The 21,641-nt window shown below is 37.4% G+C and overlaps 1 protein-coding gene and 1 long non-coding RNA gene across 3 annotated transcripts in view; one reads left to right on the plus strand and one right to left on the minus strand.

The window, feature by feature from the left end:
* The window catches only part of ADK (adenosine kinase), a 430,010-nt gene that overhangs the window by 112,627 nt on the left and 295,742 nt on the right, over positions 1–21,641 (minus strand). The window lies entirely within an intron of this gene.
* LOC311632898 lies at positions 6,444–18,031 on the plus strand. Its single transcript, XR_014796858.1, has 3 exons — positions 6,444–10,270; positions 10,579–16,413; positions 16,605–18,031. It is a non-coding gene; the product is annotated as an uncharacterized lncRNA (long non-coding RNA).

The raw sequence follows: 21,641 nt of genomic DNA on the forward strand, positions 1-21,641 counted from the left end.
ATAAGAAAAATATCCTTAATTTTTAGCAGTTAGTCCTGAAGTATTTAGGGATAAAATGGCATGATACATATAATTTACTTTAGAATTCTTAAAAATATTAAAGTGAAGCAAAAGGGCAACATATTAATTATTATATCTAGATATATTAAGTATTTCTACTTTTTTGACTGTTTGAAAATTACAAAAAACAGTCCAAATAAACCCCTATTTTATTTTGGTTTAAGATGACAGGGTAACAAAAGTTGAACATTAAAAACATATAATTAAAATACATAATGTTTTCCTAGAATTAAACATCTTTAGGGTACAATCTGAATGAACATTATTATATACCCTAATGATGTTGCAACAGGGTATCAAATGACAAAAAACACTTATATGCAACCAAATCCTCTCTTTTCTCTCCTCTGCTTTGTGCATGTATTTTAATGTTAGGACTAGTACAGAAAATGGAGGCAATATCACTGTTCAACTCTACTTCCCTCTTGAAAATGAAAAAAACTGCAGACAACTGTCAAGAGCCTCTACATCTTAACTTACATTCCTCCAAAATTATCTCTGCCAAGAGATATTAATAGAAGGATGGGATTTGAGTCCAAGTAGTGAGCAGATCCAACTCAACTGAAACGACGCTGCACCAAACCATGTAAGGCAGAAAGTACAGTCAAAGTCTCCAGCACAGATTTGGGTCCCATCTACATGTTAGGGAAAACACCAGGGGAAAAGTATGTATGCACGGATGGTCCCATATACTAATAAAATATAAATTTAAAGAACCATTTTGAGGGTTTAAAAAGGTTGAAATGGACGATGAAAGGTGAACACCAAAGTTGATAGGAAGTGATAAGCTGAAAGTACAAGTCCTCAGGCTGTCCACCAAAGAAGCATAGGGCGATAGACTCTGCCTCAGCGATGTACGTAGATAGAATTTTGTAGACAACATAGTCAATAATATTTACTGACCTAGATGTCAAGGGAAAGGATAAGGTTCAAAAGATATCAATGTAGTATTTTTCCAAGTTGTCCAATCCAAGAATTAACCAAACCAATTCTTTTTTTTTTTTTTTTTTTTTTTAATCCTCATCTGAGGATACTTTTCCCATTGCTTTTCAGAGATGGAGGGAGGTAAAGAGGGAGGGAGGGAAACATCCAATGTGAGAGACATATCTACTGGTTTCCTCCCCCATCTGTCCCAACTGTGGGTGGGGAGCAAACCGCAACCCAGGTACATGCCCTTACTGGGAATCGAACCCATGACCATTTGGTGAGCAGGCTGAACCTCTTAAGCACTGAGCCACACCGGCCAGAGCACCAAGCTAATTCTTATATGAAAACGATAACTGAGGCCTAACTGGGTAGCTCAGTTGGTTCAAGTGTCATCCCAATATGCTAAGGTTGTAGTTTCCATCCCTCCATCCCCTGTCAGGGCATAGACTAGAATCAACCAGTGAATTCATGGCTAAGTGGAACAACAAACAGATGTCTCTCTCTCTAAATTCAATAAATAAATAAAAAATTAGAAAAAGCTATTTGAAAAGCTCTGAAATACTTATTTATATACAACTTTCAGAGGCACAAAAGAACCCCAAAGGCCTATAAGACAAAATTAATATGAAGAATCTGTAGGACTAAAATTGCACTAAGACACAAAAACTCAAAGTTCACATATGGTAGTTAAGTTGCTCTTTTAATGTCCAGATTTACTCATATAAACCTAAGAAGCAATTAACTGTGATCTGTTATGGTATAGTAGAACTGACTAATTGCAAGACACACATATAAATGTCAGATCACTATTCTTTAAGGGAACCAGACACCAGGACACTTTCCCATCTGTAAACTATTCCAAGTGCCAACATATTTCTGACTGAGGGAGGACATGCTGAAGAAAAGTCAAGTCAACTTTCTATCTTAACGTCCCCCTCACACAGAGTTGCAGAACCGGGCCCTATCACTGAAAAGCTAAAGCACTTGCTCTGTGACTTAAAAAGATCTTATCTCCTGACTTCCTCTCACCTTCCTTTGATCTTGGCCGGGTGCCCCAGTCACTCCATTAGAGAAAGCAGATGGCTCACCTCACCCCCGGCTTTCCCACCACCGCTAACCTCTGATCTGAAGGTGTTTGCAGATACACTGATGGAACATTTATTATTTTCCTCTCAGCAGAACAAAACAAAAAAAAACACAACATAGGGGACAGTTTGCCCCAGTAAGAATTTTAAGCAGCATTTTAGTGCTCAGACTCACTGCATGGAGGGACAGAAAGGAAAGGCATGAGGTCGGAAAGGGACGTGGAGGAGTAAGTGGGCAGAGCGGGGGAAGAGGAAGGCCCATTCCAAATATCAAGAGTAATTCCACGTGAACTGATCACACTAAATTGAAAAGGACTCTGTAGTGTGCCTTTGCAGTGAGAGTGAGAAAAGAAAACAAGCAAGTCCCCATCTGTGCTGCCCCAGGGCGCCGCGTACTGAGTTTCACAAACCTAATGAAGCAGTCAGGTTAAAATCCAGCCGCAGAGGGGATGTGTCATGCGGAGAACAGCGAAGGGTGGAAAAGAGAAGCAGGGCGGTTCCTAATGCAGGTGATTATCCATGTGATAATCATTATATTTACAGGCTTTCCATTTTAGATCTGACATCAGAAATCACAAAGGAGGAGGGATTAAGGAAATAAACAACCGACACAGAGGTTTTCCTGCTCCCCTGAGAGGGTAGCACTTTCATTCATGCATGACAAGCAACAAAAGCAGAATCGAACAGGCCAGGAAAGAGTATTTCTGAGAAGGCAGCATTTCACATTAACACTTCTTTCCATTTTGATAACTTCCACTATTATTCAGCTTCTCAGACAGGTTACATTTTCAGAATCAGTTCCCATTGTTGTCTATGCTATAATACTGTATCATTTTTGGTTTACAATGAACGATACTCACATCATATGTCTTTTACAACAACAAAGTCATTTTTCCCTTCCTGGAATTGAGTGTTGTGAATAAAATGACATATAATTAAAGTCTTAGATGCTCATCTACACCATGCTATTTAGGATTTGCAGTAGGCTTGCTGCTTCACTGACCAGGCTAAAAGGGTTCCAGTGAAACAACAACCAAATACAGTTTTTTGAGTGAAGGTTAAAAAAAAAAAAAAAAACCACCTAAAATTCATGGTTAATGAAAACTATGGAATATTTACATTACGAGTAATTTAAGGGGATTAGCAAGTCACTATTAAATAGCATAATCCTCAGATTATGCAGAAAAGAAAGGAGAAACTCAAGTGCTTGTTTGTATGTATGCATGAAAGACAACTATCTCCTTTATAGTAGTCCCTCCTTATCCATGGTGTAGCTTTTTGTAGTTTCAGTTAAATATGGTCCGAAAATATTAAATGGAAAATTCCAGAATTAAACAATGCATTCGTTTTAAACTGAGTGACGTTGAGTAGCATGACGCTATCTTGCACTGTCCTGCTCCATCTCACCCAGACTTGAATCATCTCTTTGCCCACAGTGTACATCCTATCTGACCATTAGTTACTTGGTAGCCTTCTTCTTTTTTTTCAGTCCTCACTCGAGGATATATTTATTGATTTATTTTATTTTTTTAAAATTTATTTTTATTTATTTATTTTTTTAGAGAGAGAGGAAGAGAGAAACGACAATCAGCTGCTTCCTGTATTCGCCCCTGCCAGGACTGAACCCGCAACTTAGGTATGTGCCCTGACCAAGAAATCGAACCTGCAATCTTTTTTTTTTTTTTTTTTTTTTTTTTTTTTTTGGTGTACCAGATGACACTCCAACCAACTGAGCCACCCAGTTGGGGCTTGATAGCTTTCTCGGTTATCAGATCGACTGCCTCATTATCATGGTACTTATATTCAAGTTACCCTTATTTTACTTAATAATGCTACTTTCATATAACTTCCATTATAGTAATCCTATCTAAGAAAAAAGCAATATGCAAATTAACCATCATTCTTCTACACCACCAGGCACACCCACCAGCCAATCAGGAGCAAGTATGCAAATTAACACCAACCAAGATTGCTGAGGCCACAGAGATCAGGAGAGAGGCTTGGGTTTCCCTGGCAATGGAGAAGCCAAACTTTCCACACACCCTGGCAGGCCCAGGCCTCCACTCAAGGGTACAAAGTTTCAATTATAGAAGATAAATAAATTCCAACAGAAATGGTGGCAGCCACAGAGCTGCAGAGATCAGAAGGCTAGGGTTGCCCCCGGCGATGGAGGAAGCCAAGTTTCTGCAGCCCTGGCCTGCCTTGGTCTCCACTCAAGACCACAAAGTTTCAATTATAGAAGATAAATAAATTCCAACAGATATGGCTCCATGGAGCAAGCAGGAGGCTTGGCTCCGCTCTAGACTATACAGTTTCAATTATAGAAGATAAAAAACCCCCAGATACTAGGAACTCTGCTTGGGTTGCCAGGGGTGTGACCAGCCTGAAAACCACCACAGGTCCCTCGCCCAGGCTGCCCCACACCCCAAGGGAACCCTCACCCTGGTCCAGGACACCCTTCAGGGCAAACCAGCTGGCCCCTCTAAACTATCTAATAAAAGAGTAATATGCAGATTGACCATCACTCCAATTCACAAATGACTGCCCCCATGTGGACACAAGATGGCCACCACAAGATGGTCATTAGGGGAGGAAAGTTGAGAGGGACCAGGCCTTCAAGGGAGAGCAGTTGGGGGCGATCAAGCCTGCAGGGAAAGGCAGTTAGGGGTGACCAGGATGACAGAGGAGGGAAGTTGGGTGCGACCAGGCCTGCAGGGAAGGGCAGTTGGGGGGAACCGAGGCCTCCAGGGGAGAGCAGTTGGGAAGGGGGACCTGGCCTGCAGAGGAGGGCAGTGAGGGGTGATCAGGCCTGCAGGGGAGCAGTTAGGCATCAATCAGGCTGTCAGGGGAGAGGTTAGGGTGTGATGAGGCTGGCAGGCAGAAGTGGTTAGGGGCAATCAGGAAGGCAGGCAGGTGAGCAGTTGGGACCCAGCAGTCCTGGATTGTAAGAGGGATGTTCGTTGGGATAAGGCCTAAACAGGCAATTCGACGAACATCCCCTATGGGGTCCCAGATAGGATAGGGTGCAGACTGGGCTAAGGGACACCCCCTCCTCCTCCTGTGCACGAATTTCATGTACTGGGCCTCTAGTTTTATAAAATAAAAGGCTAATATGCAAATTGTCCTCACGGCCAGGAGTTTGACCAGCAGGCAGGCTGGCCAACTGCCCTTCTCCCCTACCCCTGGCCAGGCTGGCTGGACCCCACCCATGCACAAAATACACACACACACACACACACACACACACACACACACACACTGAGTGGCCAGATTATTATGCATTCAGAGATCATAATAATCTGGCCACTCAGTGTATATGTACATAGTATAAGTACAAAAACAGTATATATGTACGTAGTATATATGTACATTATATATATTTGGAGAGGGAGAGAGTGAGAGAGAGAGAGAGAAGCATGTGTTTGGTAATATCCATGGCTTCAGGCATCAATTGTGGGTCTTGGAACATATTCCCCTCAGATAAGGGGGAGCTACTGCATTTGATTGAAAACTATTTTCTCTGCATTTTGTCTGACTATATCCCAGTTTTAATAAAGTATAATTATTTGTAATCAATATTAAACTATAACTATAATATCCATATTCTTATTTCAGTTCCAATTATTGGTTACTAGTTATTTTTTAGAAATATGTTTTTATTGATTTCAGAGAGAGGAAGGGAGAGGGAGAGATACAAACATTGATGAGGGAGAAACATAGATTGGCTGCCTCCTGCATGCCCCCTACTGGGGATTGAGGCCCTATCCCAGGCTTGTGCTCTGACCAGGAATTGAACTGGAGACCTCCTGGTGCATGGGATGACGCTCAACCAATTGAGCCACACTGGCCAGGGCATTGCTCTACTTTTTGATCCTTGACATCAGGAATCCTGAGAATTAGGCTAAAACTTCACGGACTGAAATAAAAAAGGATAAGGATCTCACTTAGGACCAAAGAAAAGTAACTTCTATCTGCAGAAAGCAACCTATTCATCCAAATAAACTACTTTTTCTCCAACGCAAGAAGAAACAGAAAATTCACTGGGAGTCCCCATGGTCCTCACTCAAGTCATACAAGTCCAGAACTCTGGGAAAACCCACTGGAGAACGGAGCCACCACACAGTGCTGCTGTTTTACTTCGTTCATCTCTCCTCCTAACAATTTTTTTAAATTAAATTATTATCTGTGTTAATATCTTACCATCCCCCCTCCCCAACAAGTTTTTAACCCCCTAAATAAAGTTTTGTCCAACAGATAGTATTATCTTAGAGGTATGCCTCTGATACAACTGCAGACCTTATAATGGTATTAAACTTTGACTAATTTTAAAAAATTTGAAGCAACAATGTAAATCCTAAATGACGTGGTGTATATAAGCATTAAAGAAACAATGTTATCTGTCTCTCTCTCTCCACAGAAATCTTTGTAGAAAAATATCTCTAATATAAAATTTATATGTTTGTAAACACATTGAGATGTATAATGCTCTTTTTGAATGGCTTTAAGTGCAAGATAGTACTGGTCAGGAGGTAATTACAGGCAGATGGAAAAAGTAAAGAATGGTTTAGAATCAGAAGACCTACAATAAAGTCTACAATGAATTTTACAATTCATCTGTTAGGTAACCTTGAGCAAGTCACTCAGGATATCAGTATATCAGTGAAATCAAGACCAACAATAACTATTTCATTGTATTGTTGCTAGGAATAATTAAAATACTTAATGTGAATCTGTAAAACGATTATGCCTACTGAATTCAAGTTCTGGGTAAGATCTCTGGGTAGTTTGAACAAATGAGTTCCAGAGCATCCAGAGGACATCAATGGTTTGTCCTGTTTGCAGATCGTAGGCAGAGCAGGCAGCCTCCAAATTAGCTCCCGGCGAGCCCCGACGACTGTATTGAGGTCCTTGTACAATTCCTTCGCCTTGAGTGTAGGCTGGACCTAGTGACTTGCTTCTAACAAATATGTGGCAAAAGTGATGGAATGTCTTGTTCAACCATCTTCTTGCTCACGGGCTCTCTCAGCTCACTCGAAGGGAAATGAGCTGCCATGCTGTGAATACCCCTCTGAGAGGCCCACGGCTAACGGCAGTGAAAACAGTTTTGTGAGTGGGTCTGGATGTGAATCCTCTCCTAGCAACTATACTGCTGTATATACTATAGCCCTGGCTGGCCTCGTGGTTACAGCCTTACGAGAGACTCCGAGTCAGAGGCACCAAGCTAAGCTGTGCCTGGATTCGCTATCCACATGTTATATATGTGGAGCCTAAGTAACATGGCCAAATTCAGGTATTTTTCTCATCCAGATGTTAATTCTTAAAAAATAACACTTAATAAAAATTAAATCAAAGCAAGCATGGTCAGCAGATCAATCACAGGGTGATCAAAATATGAAAAACTTATTTAGATATATATTATCTAAAGGGTTTTGGATAAATGGTTTTGGTTAATCATTTCATCAATACGCATAAACTGGGATATGTTATCTTGTGCATCAAATTCCTTTGTTGGCATCAAGTTTAGTTTCAATTTACAATGTGTTTCGTTATGCCAAAGCAATGGTTACCTTACTGAGATTAGAATAAGATATTTGAGCAGTGCTAGAATCCCTGGGTGAGAAATACATTATTAAGTCAAAATCTAATACCATTATAAGGTCCACAACAGCTGTAGCTGTGACATACCTCTAAGTCATGCTGATATTTAATCATAAAGAACTACCTGCTGTTTATTTCTTTTCATACAATATATCATAGAAGACATGTTGCTTAAACCTCTAAATATGTCCTCATGCTGTCCTTCAGACTACAAACTACCTTTTCTTTATGCTATCTACAAAATTATTTATATACTTTCTCAGGAGACTATTAGTGTTATACTGTTTTTAATATTGTACTATTTTGGTGAGAAAAAGTTTTAACTTGTAAATAAAGTAAATAAAGACTACTCTTAAAAATAAATTTCATTCACAAAAATATCTGTACTGGCTTTTCCAAGGAATATAACCAGGGTTTTGGAGATTTTCAACCTGACATTTATTACCATATGCTTCCCGTCTGCAGAATGCTGAATAGAAATATTATTTAGCATTTATTGAGTGCCAAAAAAATCTGTGGGGCAATGTATAAGCTATAAAGACACTCATGGACCATATCCAATAGGTTTACTATAACAATAAGATAGGCAGTATATAAATTACACCTCAATAAATGTGACTGGAAAAAAACATTAGCAGCCAAAACACAAGCCAAAAAAATTGGTTTAGTTTAGAATATACTTAACCCTTTCATAAAATGATTTATTAGCTGATGTGTCTATCCTCACAAGAAGAGTTGTTCATTCCCACCTTTAACCATGTTTAATGGTGGTTACGGAAGAAAAACAAAGTTAGGATAAGTGCTCTATCAAAATTTGATTGATTAGCTATTTGGGCTAACTCCTAGAACAACCCAAGTTTCTCAGTTACTGAAGAAAGAGAAGAGAGATGACAGCATAAGAACATTCTCAGGGTAGCAGGGCTCTTACTAGCTATTTTATTTCAATTTATAATGAAATAATGTGCTTGGCACACATGAGGCACTCAACAAATGTCAATTATTTTCTTTAACTCGTTTGATTTTATTGATCATAAAAATCTTATAAAATAGGTACTTTTCTAATTTCACAGATGAAAATCTAAAGGTTCAGAGGAATTAAAGTATGTCCAAGACCACAGAGCAAGTAATTATTATAGCTAGTATTTGGAACTGAGGTTTTTTTGAATGGTCTATTCTGGTCAGCTATTGATGAACTCTCAGCTTTCATATGTCTAAAAAAGTCTTTATATCATTTTCAGTTTTGAAAGGTATTTTTTTTCTGGGTATAGAATCATAGGCTGACAGTTTTTTTCTTTCAGTGCTGTACCTTGCATTGTTTTAGATGAGAAAACTGCCGTCATTCTTTTGTTTCCCTATATATATATGTAATGTGTCTTAAAAAAACTGACTGCTTTAAAGATTTTTTTCTTTATCACTGATTTTATACAATTTGATGATGTTCCTTGATACAGTTTTTTTCTTGTTTCTTCTGCTTGTGTTCATTGAGCATCTGAATTTGTGGGTTTATAGATTTTTATCAAATTTTGAACAGCTGCAGCCGATATCAACTTTTAAATATTTTTCTGTTCTCCCTCCCCCTTCCCAAACTCCAAATATGTGTATTAGGCCACTTGAGGCTGTCCTATTGCTTGCTGTTTTTCCCCCTCAATGCTTAATTTTGAATAACTTCTACTGCTATGTTGTCAAGATCACTTATTACTATTTTTTTTCTTCAGTGTCTAAATCTAATCCAGCATATTTTTTATCTCTAGAAGTTGAAGGTTTTTTTTTTTTTTTTTTTTTCTGTTCATATCTTTCCTTAACTGGCTTGTGCATTTACTTTCTTGAAGTACAGAATCTGTTTAGAAATGCGAATCCTTGTCAAATAATTCTAACACCTGTGTCATTTTAAAATATATTTCTATTTATTTTTTTTCTCATATGGGTTGCATTTACGGTCTCCTTACATGCCTGATAACTTTTGACTGGATGCTAGACTTTATAAATCTTATGTTTTTGAGTACTAGATTTAAAAAAAAATTTTATTTCTTATATTTTTGAGGTTTATTCTGAAATCCAGTTAGGTTACCTGAAATTTTGATTCTTTCCAGGCTATTTTTAAGCTTTGTTGGGTGAGATGAGAGCTACCTTAATCGAGAGCTATTCTGGTACCCCTCTGATATAGTATCTTTTTGAGAACAAAATAAAATGTCCCATTTGTTAGAGGTTTCTCCACTTTAGTTATTGGGGATACAAACTATTATCAGCCTTGTGTCAGTTTGGCGATGTCCTGCCTGCTTCTTTCTTGTGGTTTTAACTTTGGCCTTCAATAGTCTCCTCACATACATGTGCCGATCAGTATTTAGCTGAAGAGTCTAGGGCAGTGGTCGGCAAACTCATCAGTCAACAGAGCCAAATATCCACAGTACAATGATTGAAAGTTCTTTTGAGAGCCAAATTTTTTAAACTTAAACTTCTTCTAATGTCACTTCTTCAAAACAGACTCACCCAGGCGGTGGTATTTTGTGGAAGAGCCACACGCAAGAGGCAAAGAGTTGCATGTGGCTCGCGAGCCGCAGTTGGCTGACCACGGGTCTAGGGAATCCTCTGCAGGTTATCTAGTGCAGTGTTTCCCAACCTTCTCTCATGATGAGAGTCACCTGGTGGAGTTGTTAAAACACAGATTCCTGAATCCCAACTAAGAAGTGCTAAACTAGAATTTTTGGGAACATATAGGTAAAATTGTATACTTAACTAGTGCTCTAAGACAGATGTTATATACAGAGCACTAAGTTAGGTATGCAATTTTACCTATATGTTCTCAAAAGTTCTAGTTTAGCACTTCTTAGTTGGGATTCAGAAATCTGTGTTTTAACAACTCCACCAGGTGATTCTCATCATGAGAGAAGGTTGGGAAACACTGATCTAGTGTGTGTGCTCTGTCTTTCTCTGGTACTCTCTCTTGCAAATTATAGCCATCTTGGCCTTCTTCATTAAAAAAAAAAAAAAAAAAAAAAAAAAAAAAAAAAAAAAAAAAAAGAATTCTTTATTGGACCGCCTTCATGTTTTAAATTTTATTTCAATTCAGTTGGACCACTGGGTTTAGGATCCCCCTTCCTGCACTGGACACCCTGTTTAAGCAGAATACTATGAAAACTGTAGGGATTCCCTAATCTGATTACCTTCTCTCAGGGATCCCTGTCCTGTGCTACCTATTGTCTAATGTCAGAAATCTGCCGTTTTACATATTTTGTCTGGTTTTACCCTGTTTGAAGAAGTAGAATAAATCTGGCCCCTCTTACTTCAGTACCTCTAGCAGAAGTTCAATGTGAATCATTCTTAAGGTAGAGATCCAAAAGTATCCTGGCACATTTAATAACTCTCTATTGCTTAAAAAAGTTTAGCAGGCCAAAAACAAGAAATATTGACAATTTATCTTAAGCATCCTACACACTGCTTTTTATTTCTTATTGTATAAAGGATATAGTTCCTTTATTCATAGCTGCCGCACTAAGTCATAAACGTTCTACTTTACCAGAAATCTATATTTGAAACCCTCTGAAGAGTAACTCTACTCAGTTCTAAACCCTCTTTTACTGTACAAATATTATTGACATTTTCTTGTCTTTTGTCTTACCAACTAGAAAACTCTAGATAGCTAAATAAGATCTTACTTTTTCTTTTTTTTTTTTTTTTTGTCCTTATTTTCACCAACAGAAAGCTCTGCTACAATATGATCAATTCATTATGCCTGGGGTCAGCAGCTGCAGGACAGATTCAGCTCTCTGCCTGGCTTTATAAATAAAGTTCTACTGGGACACAGCAAGGCTCATTCACTTACCTGTTGTCTATGTTGAGCTGGATAGTTCAACAGAGTTCATACTGCTGGACTTTCACAGAGAAAGTTTAAAACTAATGGGAGGATGTCAACTTCTGTGTTATCTATTAAGATGTTCATAAGTTTCAAAACAAACTTTTTTCCTTTTGTATGGAGTTAGCCTTGAAGAACTAAAGGTGCTATGGGGAGCAGGCTCCCTTCAACTTGCTAGTCTTAAGTAAAATTTGTATAATTTAATGGGTCATACTGCCTTCATTAACTGGCAAAAAAACCCCACTCAAATCATTTATATCAATAAAAGACAATAAGAGACAAGATAAATAAGTAATTCATTTGAGTTTAGATAGATGTCTATGTGAGACAATTACTGATCAGTGCCAAACATAAGACAAAAAGAGGAAGGGAAGACTTCAGGTTGGGGAGAGATCAGCATTCTTGTTAAGTGCCTTTTTTACAATTCCTTTCTCAGTTCCAGTGTGCAGCAATAGCCTTTATATTTTCAATATTTCATGTGTAGTGCTTCCCAATTTGTTAGGGTGTGCTAGTCACTGACATTATAAATCCTATTTTCCGGGGCTACTCTCATGGCCCTAACTTATTCTAGTTCTGGAAGTTTTGCAAAATTAATTCTTAAAAAATAAGGTAAAAAAATGAAAACAATATGTAAAATATAAAAATGGACAAACTTACGGTACAGTTGTTGCTGCTGTGAGCAAAGTGGCACGGATAATAATGTGTGAAATACGGAAGAGTAATACAGATGCTAAAAAGAAAGCACTGGTTTCTAGCTGTTTTGACTCTAACTTCAGAACCTATCACAAAAGCTCTTCTATTTCTTCAGTCTGGTTCTTTTGAGGTAGAAGAAATATAATTAGAAATCCCAGTACCATGTATAGTCCAAAATATTACTGAATGAAATTAGAAAAGAAACTTATAGGTTTACATTGTGATTTATTAATATAACAAAATACAGTAAAAACAGAAGCATCTAGTCTTCAACCTCTAGTGGGAGAAAAGGGTATTTTCTCCCAGGTCAGAATTTTAGACTATGGATATACATATAACACATCTCACCCAAACATCACCAGTAACCAGTATTATTTTCTTCCTTCTTGCCAGTTGACTCACAATAATTATGAACAGAGAATGCCATAATATTGCTGATTTAGAAACAAGACCAATCAATACAGGCAAACTTAAAATTTCACAATATCTATCGGAAAGGAAGTAGCAAGAACAGCTATGGAAGTCACAATCAACACAGGTTCTTAAGAAACACACAAAAACAATGAAACTACAAAGAAATAAAAAAAAACAAAAAACCTAATGACCATGAAAAAGAAATCAGCCAAATGTACAAGTCAGACTATTAAAAAAAAAAAAATCACAGAGAATGACAGAAAACACCCAACAGAGCATGTGGCAGGTAGGTACTCAATAAACATTAAACTGAAAGCATGATTCACCTTCCCTTGCTGCGGGAAAGAGAGATAAATTTGAAAAGATACTGAATACTTCTGAAAAGCTCATACTGCATTTGATAATGGAGCCAATTACCTCCAAGAAATGTCTATCTTTCTATCTCTTAAGCCTCTTGTTAGAATCTAAGATAACACCTTATCCAGTCAGTACTAGTGCTTGCCTTTAGGTGTTTTGTAGTCTTCATGACAAAAGATAAGTTTGGTTATCAACATTTTGGGAACTGAAGGTAATGAAGCACAGAGGGAGTAATCAATACTGGCATTTTTACTGTACTGAACATTATGAAGTGATTGGGCTAACAAATGGGACTTCATTAACAACAATTTTGACTTACTGTACATAGTATCACAAGTTAGCTTATACTTAAATCCAAATCAGAAATTGTTATTTCACTGGTTACCAATCTCAGCCTTTCTTCTTGACCTTTTTAAGTAGGATTTGATCTCTTTTAGGAGAGAAGGATTTCTGCATAGTGTTAAATTTAAAAATAATTATTTTAAAATGTAAATATGAGTTTTCATTTCCCTCTATTCTTTCAGAGGTTCAATTTCAATCCCTCTCCCAATTTCTTTGCATTGACAATCATTCTCTATTTCCTGAGTAAATATTTTTCCTCCTTTAGTCCTTTAGTCAACTTTATTAACTCCTGCCCAGCAAGCTCTCTCGTTTGGAACTTCCAATTCCAACAGATAATTTAATAAGTGAGAAATTAGACTTTATTAATGTTCTAGAGTTCAAAATTTTCTACCTTCCTAGAAACTCTCCTCCCTACTTTTCAATTGCATATCTTCTTTCCCTTTCCCTTTCTCTTCCCGTTGTTTATCTTCCTGTTTGTTAAGTACTCTGAACATAGTGTTTCCGTAGAAATTCAGTTATCTTTTCCCTTTACATTTTTTTGGGTAATTTCCTCTACACCTTTCATTTGATGTCATCTTAAAATATTTGGCTTCATTTCTAGAGTCCCTTTGACACTTAAAAAAAAATTTTTTTTAATGCAGTAGACAGCTTCCAAGTTCTGCCAAGCACATTTTATAAGCAGAAGGCCTATAACATTGGTAGCCTTATTTCCATTCTTACCAACACAAACCTACATCTGTCCTGTACTACCCATTGCCTCGTTTACTGATCTAGTCTTAACCAGTCTCTGGTACCAGTCGCACTCAGCTTGAACGCAGCCTTGTACATGACCATTAGATTCATCTTCCTAAATATAAATTCTGATTAGCCTCTGCTCCAAAAGCTACCTACTGCTCCCTGATAACAGTTCCAGTTCCATAGCCTGACTTTCAAAGGTCCACCACAATGTACCCCTACTTTTCCTGTGTGCTCGATCTTTTATTATTTCCTTACTGGAGGCCCGGTGCATGGATGGATTTGTGCACCGATGGGGTCCTCTGGGCTAATCTGTGGGGATTGGGCCAAAACTGGCTCTCCGACATCCTCCGAGGGGTCCAGGATGGCAAGAGGGTGGTTCTCGGGTGATGCACCCCGGATTGGGCTCCCTTCTCTCTGGTTCTGGGAGTGTCACCCAAGAAGCGCAGTTGCCAAGTTGCCACAGCTCAGTAGCTCCTGCGTTGAGTGTCTGCCCCCTGCTGGCCAGTGTGCGTCATAACTACTGGTCGGATGGGCCAATGGTGGCTTAGGCTTTTTTTGTTTTAAATATGTTTTTATTGGTTTCAGAGAATAGGGGGGTGGGGAGAGAGAGAGAGAGAGAGAGAGAGCTAGAGAGAGATGGAAACATCAATGATGAAAGAGAATCATTGATTGGCTGCCCACTGTATGCCACACACTGGGGATCCAGCCTGCAACCTAGGCGTGTGCCCTGACCAGAATCGAACCCATGACCTCTTGGTTCATATGCTGATGCTCAACTACTGAGCCACGCCAGCTGGGCTAGGCTTTTATATTTATAGATACATGTATGAAATAACACTCAAGCTAGAATATTTACTATTCTCTGAACATGCCCCAGGGTTTTTGCCTTCCTGCTGCCTTGCACATGGTAGGCACTAAATGAATTACCATATCCTTCAAGCTCCCTTGTCAAAATCCTACCAATCCCTCCGGGGTTTGTTCAGCCATCTTCTGCCTAACGAAAGCCTTCTGGAATTGTTCATGATCTCTCCTTTCCCTACTTCCAGAAGTGGCTTTCTGCATTACAGAAGAATTTTGCTCAATTTGTAAAGGTTTCTCTTATCACAATTATGAATATGTAGTTATTGGTATAGATAGCTTATTCCTACTACTAGATGACAAATTCTTAGTGCAGAAACACTTTTTTTCACATTGTATCATCAAAGCATCTAACATATTTCTCTGCACAGAAGATGATAAGTCCTGGTTGATCTACCAAATGATAAGGACAAAACATTCTCATTAAACAAAGAAGAAATACTGCTGCATTAGATTAACAATGGTTTGATTTCTTGTGGTTCATACTTTATTTTTGAGATTAGAGTCAACTAACTTAGTGCTCTACTATGCTATTTCTTACAATGCATTATAAGTTATTTGCCTGGTCTACTTTCTCCCCAAGATTCTGAGTTTCTTGAGAAATAAGTTTTCTATCATATTTAGAACTGCATCTCACAATAGTATGAATTAAATACATGTTCTTATGAATTAGTTAAAATAATTAAAAAGAATCTTATTTAAAAAGATAAAAGATTTTTATACCTATGTGTATTGAGGTTTTTCAAGAATGAGATCTAACATTTGGCAAAAAACTTAATACGCTGCTGGCCTAGTGTATTCTGTGAGGATATTTATATTTTGGGAAGTTACCATAAAGAATTTTGGCATTTGTCTCATTTCCAAGTATCACACAAATAATCATGGAAATAATTTTCCTGGAAGAACATTTTACTCCAAATTTTTAAATTATATTTTCAAAGATATATATACAGTCCAGACATGACTGGCAAAACTGGATACCAAACAATAGACTAAGGCACAATAACAGGGGTAAGTGCCCAAAGATTTACAATAGAAGTAGCAAGAATAGCAAAACAAACAAAAAATAACTAAACAAATACCATAAAACAGCACCCTATATACTGATTAAATAACAGAGTAAACAGGAAACCTGACTCTGAGGATTTGGTAAGTTATCAACAAAGAGAAATTTTATGACATACTACTATTTTATTTTGCTGAGATGCAAGATAATTAGAAAATTTACTGTGTGTGGGATAGACACATAAGTCTAAATGAGCTTGTAACCAGTAATAACCAGTATAGTCCTTTCACAACTTTAGAATAACTTTTTTTTTTGCCTCTAGCAAACAAATGCTAATATATATCCAATGTATTCTATGTGCATTTTTTCACTGGCAGTACACAACACTGTAGATACCATTACATGGGTAACTCAAGATCCACTACTAAATTTTCTTATTAAAAAAAAAAGAGAGATTACATACAATAGGTTAATCTCATGTGTTAGTCACGCAGGGGTCCTCAAACTTTTTAAAGTGGGGGCCAGATCACGGTCCCTCAGAGAGCTGGAGGGCCAGACTATATGAACTACTAATTCCTACTGTAACACCTCGGCTGCGCTCACTGCCCAAAAAACCTGGCGGGCCGGATCAGACTCCTCTGCGGGCCGCATGTGGCCAGTGGGCCGTAGTTTGAAGACCCCTGTCACAGGACACAACCTGAGTTATCTGGGGAACCCTATATAAATAGAAGTCAGGAGCAGTGACAACACTTCTGAGAACCTTGTTGTAAAAGGAATGAGTTACATCTCTAATTAACATGCACTGCACCTCACAAACAAGAAAAGTTAGTTAGTAGAGATGGTTTAGATACAATGGGGGCGTGAGATATGCTCACCAACCCAGTAGCAGGGCAGAAGGCAGGAGCCTGGGTAGAGGAGTGGGTTGCTGTGGGAGAGTGTACAATGCTTCCCATCTCCACTTCCAAACAAAGTAACTCACTGTAATGTTACCATGGTTAACAACCTTCATCTGGACAACCAACACTTCATAGAGGTTTTGTGGTTATTGAGATTTTTCAGTTATCAGTAACTTATCTTTGCTCTGCTGCCTTCACATTACTCCCAGCTCATCAATAGGTGACAGTAATCTACTTTTATTTTGCTATGTTGGCAAAGAAAGTAACGGTATATCCCGGAGAAGAAAATGATATAGAATACATATATAAGACAATGCCAATAGTCTCAAGTCTATGTAAAGTTTTTCAGGTATACCCTAAACGACTGAGTGTTATCAGGCACAACATCTGAAAGCACAACTGCCACAGGAAATGGCATAATTTTCTGTGCAATTGTTTTAAGAAAAATATGCACTCTCATTAGTATTCCCAAAGCAAAATATATGCATTTTGTACTCTATAGGTACTGACTAAATTGTGCAGCCACGGTGATAATATTAGTCAGATACTATTGAGCATGGGCAGGCATGATGGTTGCAGGGTTTCTCTTGGTTGTGATGATCTGGTTTTTGAAAATCTATTAAAGGAAATAGCAATAGTTGTCTTCTATTTTTTTCAAGAATTTTAACAACCAATGTACATACTAGATACAATCTATTTCCACAGTTATATGGCACTCTGCTCGACTCGTCTGATTAATCAAAAAACAAGAAAAGAATTAAATGAAAACAAAAATTAAAGTCAGGGTACAGGATGTTGCAATTGAAAGTAAAAAAATACAACGACAAAAATATTTTATGGTGGAAGTGGAATTTGTTATGCACCGAAAAAGATAGGTGAAATTTTAGGTGAAGGTATACATGACGAAGGCCATGGAGGTATGGAAAATGGGAAGTGTGTCCTGAGAACAAGTGGTCCAGTTTGGCAGGATCATAAGGTTTATATCTTGCGCAGAGGAGTGAAAATCACTAGAATGTGAAAGGTAGATTTAGACTGCCAGAAGGTAGGAGACTGATTTTAACTCATTTAACTAAAGGGGGTGAGAGATATTAAGGTTTTTTTGAGCAAGGAAGCATCATAATCAGGATACACTTTAGAAATATTAATTTCTAAATTATTATGAAGACTGGATTTGAAAAGGAAGATAGGTGAAGATTATTAGATAGCCAATCAGAAATAGGTGATAAAATATTTTAATCCAAAGAACAAAGTACTATACAAATGATAAGTTCTAAGATAGAAACAATCAGCTTGCTTTCCATGTTCCATAAAATAATAAAATAAAAAGAAGGCATCCTGGACTTGGAATCAAGAAACTCGAATTTCAGTTTCAGTGTGATTTTGGGCAAGACACAAACTCTCTCAGATTCCTAACTCGAAAATGAGAGGCTTATTTCACTTTCATAAGTCTTTCTACTCTAAAATTCAGTGACCATAAAAAAGATTTTTTGGAAGGACCTTAACAACCACAGACAGCCTATTCAGGAGGGCTTCTTGAGGAAAAGTAAAAAATAAAAAAAAGCAAAGATTCTATAAAGAAATGACTGGCCTAAAATCAGTGAGTAGATTTAAATATATTATTTTCTGCTGCCTGTATGTTTCTGTAAAAGGTAAAGTAACGTTTTAGAAGACAGGAGAAGATTCATTCCTTCTTTCTAGAAGCCAAAATTCAAGAAACCTTTTGCCTTATTCATGGATACTTAAAACAAACCCTTGCCAAGAAAAACAAATTGTAAAATATGGAGGTTGGAAAATGTGAATCATCACTGGTATTAAAACCCACTTTTAATAAATATGTTGCAGTTTCAAACTACTGCTGAATCCCATTAGGTTTAAACATAAATTCAATAAGAATTTATGATTTTATAAATGGCATTTAAATGTATTCAGGAGTAGAAACAAGAACCATCTGATAGAGAAGTGACTGCGGTTAAAATGAAAAGGAGAAAATAAAGACAGAAGGAGGCCAGGAGGTGAAAGAGAGGAAGGATATAGAACTAGGCTGAAAGTGTAGGTGCTGCAGTAATGATTCTATGGCTAAAGCTAGGAGACAAATGCTTATGAATTTATCTTTTATATCATGCATTTTCTTACTCAATGGATTCTGAATTAATAGTACAATAAAAGATAAGGCACCTATCATTTAAAAGGCAGAAATTATTTCAGCAGAACTTTGTGCCAAGTTCTTAAGGAATTTTAGAACATATGGAAATATGCACCACATGACTTAAAATAACAAATTGGCCTTTATTTCACATCCAACTTGGATTTTACTTAACTGTCTTCTAAAATTTTTATTCCATCTAAATTTTAATCGTATTCATTAATCTGAAAAATAGAATAGTAAGTAGGGCCTAATCACATTGTTCTCCTTTCTAAAACAAGGTTTATGCTTTTTCTTGATAACACACTTATTTAAAAATTGCCAGTATTGTAGGCAGAAATCTTGAATTGTTAAAATCTTTAAATATCTCATTTAGTTGTTAGGTAACAGTTATACCAACATTGTTTCATCAACTCAACAAGCACATGTTAAGGGCACAGTAATATTTCTGGAGCAGTGTGGCTAGGCTGAATTCTAAGACCCATGATTTGACTTTCTAGGCTCTAACTCTCCTATTTTTACTTTCACCCAATCTTCTGGCTCCCAGGGCTTTAAAACCAGATTTTAAAAATAATAGGGGGCCTCCCAAGGTTTATATACTCCAAGCAACTTTCTTAGGATACTTGGGCACAGAATAGGAAGGAAAAGAGTAAAAAGTCAATCTTGAAGCGACAACAGAAAATATCCAACACAGGAAGTTAGACCGAAGCTATGAGCCTTGGCCAAGATTCTCAAGCCACAGGAAGCAGCAGCGCCACCGTGGACATAACGTCTTGAGAAGAAGAAATTCCCTGAATGTATTATTTTGCGTAACAACCCTGGTGAGGTAAAGAAAAGTTAACATAATAATGACATATTTAATTTACAGAAAAGAGGTTTAAAAGTATATTTCATCTAACTTAAGGAAAATAAGAGTAGAGTGATTTTTATGAATGGGCACATATGAAAATAAGGAATAAGAACATAACAAACACACACACAAAAGCCTACTTCCAATACAGAATAATGTACATATGACCAAGTACATGATAAGACAGTATATAAAAGTTGAGAAATATATTCCAAAATGCTGAGAAAATTCAGAGTTTTAAAAAATGTGGTTAGGATAGTCAGGAAAAGTTTGTTGGAGAAAAAGGATTTCTATGTTGGACCTTGAAAGAGCATCCTAGGAAGAAAAAGAGTAAAAGCATAAAAGCAATATGTATTATAGGGTGCTAAGAAAATCACAGGACTGGGGCATAGGGGCAATCAAAGAGAATAGATGAAATACCACTGGTTTCCCTGGGTTTGAGAAGGTTTCCAGGTTTTGAAAATTAAGGGTAGAATATAATACAGATGCTCCTCACCTTATGATGGGATAATGTCCAGATAAAGCCATCCTTAATTGAAAATATTTAAGTGTTGAAAGTGGATTTTGTTTAGGATTTTTACTTTGGTATTCATCAGAGTAATCTTTTTTGTGTGCTATCCTTTTTAGGTTTTGGTATCAGGGTGATGTGAGCTCATAAAATGTTAGGAAGTACTGCCTCTTCAATTTATTGGAAGAGTTTGAGAAGGAAGGGCATTAAATCTTCTTTGAATGTTTGGGAGGATTGGCTAGTGAAGCTATCTGGTCCTGGACTAAACCCCCCAAAACGGAAAACATTTATTTATAAAGATATTTGTAACTCTATGTTAATTGCAGTATTATTCACAGTGGCCAAGACATGGAAACAACCGAAATGTCTTTGGTAGATGATTGAATAGAGAAAATATGACACACATATATACAATGGAATAGTACTTAGCGATAAGAAAGATGAAATACTGCCATTTGTGACAACACGGATGGCTCTTGAGAATATCATGCTAAGCAAAACAAGTCAGATGTAAAAAGTCAAGAACTGTATGATTTCACTCATATGTGGGATATAAAACTGGAAGGAACAAATGAACAAATAAGACAAACAAACAAGTAAACACTTATAGACACAGACAGCAGTATGGCGGTTACCAGAGAGAAGGGGGGTAGGGAAGGTAGTAAAGGGTAAAGAGGGTCAAATATATGGAGACAGAAAGAGATGTGAGACTTTGGGTGGTGGGCACACAATTCGGTATACAGATGATGCATTACATAACTGTGCACCCGAAACCTATATAAATTTATTACCAGATGTCACTCCGTGGAGACATTTTTTTAAGAAAATATATTTAATACACCTATACTACTGAACATCATAGCTTAGCCTAACCTACCTTATGCATGCTCAGAACACTTACATTAGCCCGCAGTTGGGCAAAAATCATCTAATATAATAACTACACTGTAGAGCAAGCATGTTAAACTGGCCGCATGTGGCCCACAACAAATATTTTTGCGGCCCAGCCAATATAATAATATGTAAGAAAGCATTAATTTTATCATTGCTCTTGTTCTATTTTATATTATACTTTTCGAAATAAATATACATTTCTATGAAAATTGAAGCTTGTGTGTGTTTTTTTTTTGCGGCCACATACACTTAAACCTTGTTTATTTGGCCCGTGTTAGCCTTTGAGTTTGACATGCTTGCTGTAGAGTATTGGTTGTTTAGCCTTGTAATCACATGGCTGCCTGTGAGCTGTGACTTGCTGCTGCTGCCCAACACCCCAGGAGAATATGGTATAGCATATCACTAACCCAGGAAAAAAAATC

Source organism: Pipistrellus hanaki, assembly GCF_964339955.1.
Source record: "Pipistrellus hanaki genome assembly, chromosome: 14".
Taxonomy (NCBI): Eukaryota; Metazoa; Chordata; class Mammalia; order Chiroptera; family Vespertilionidae; genus Pipistrellus; species Pipistrellus hanaki.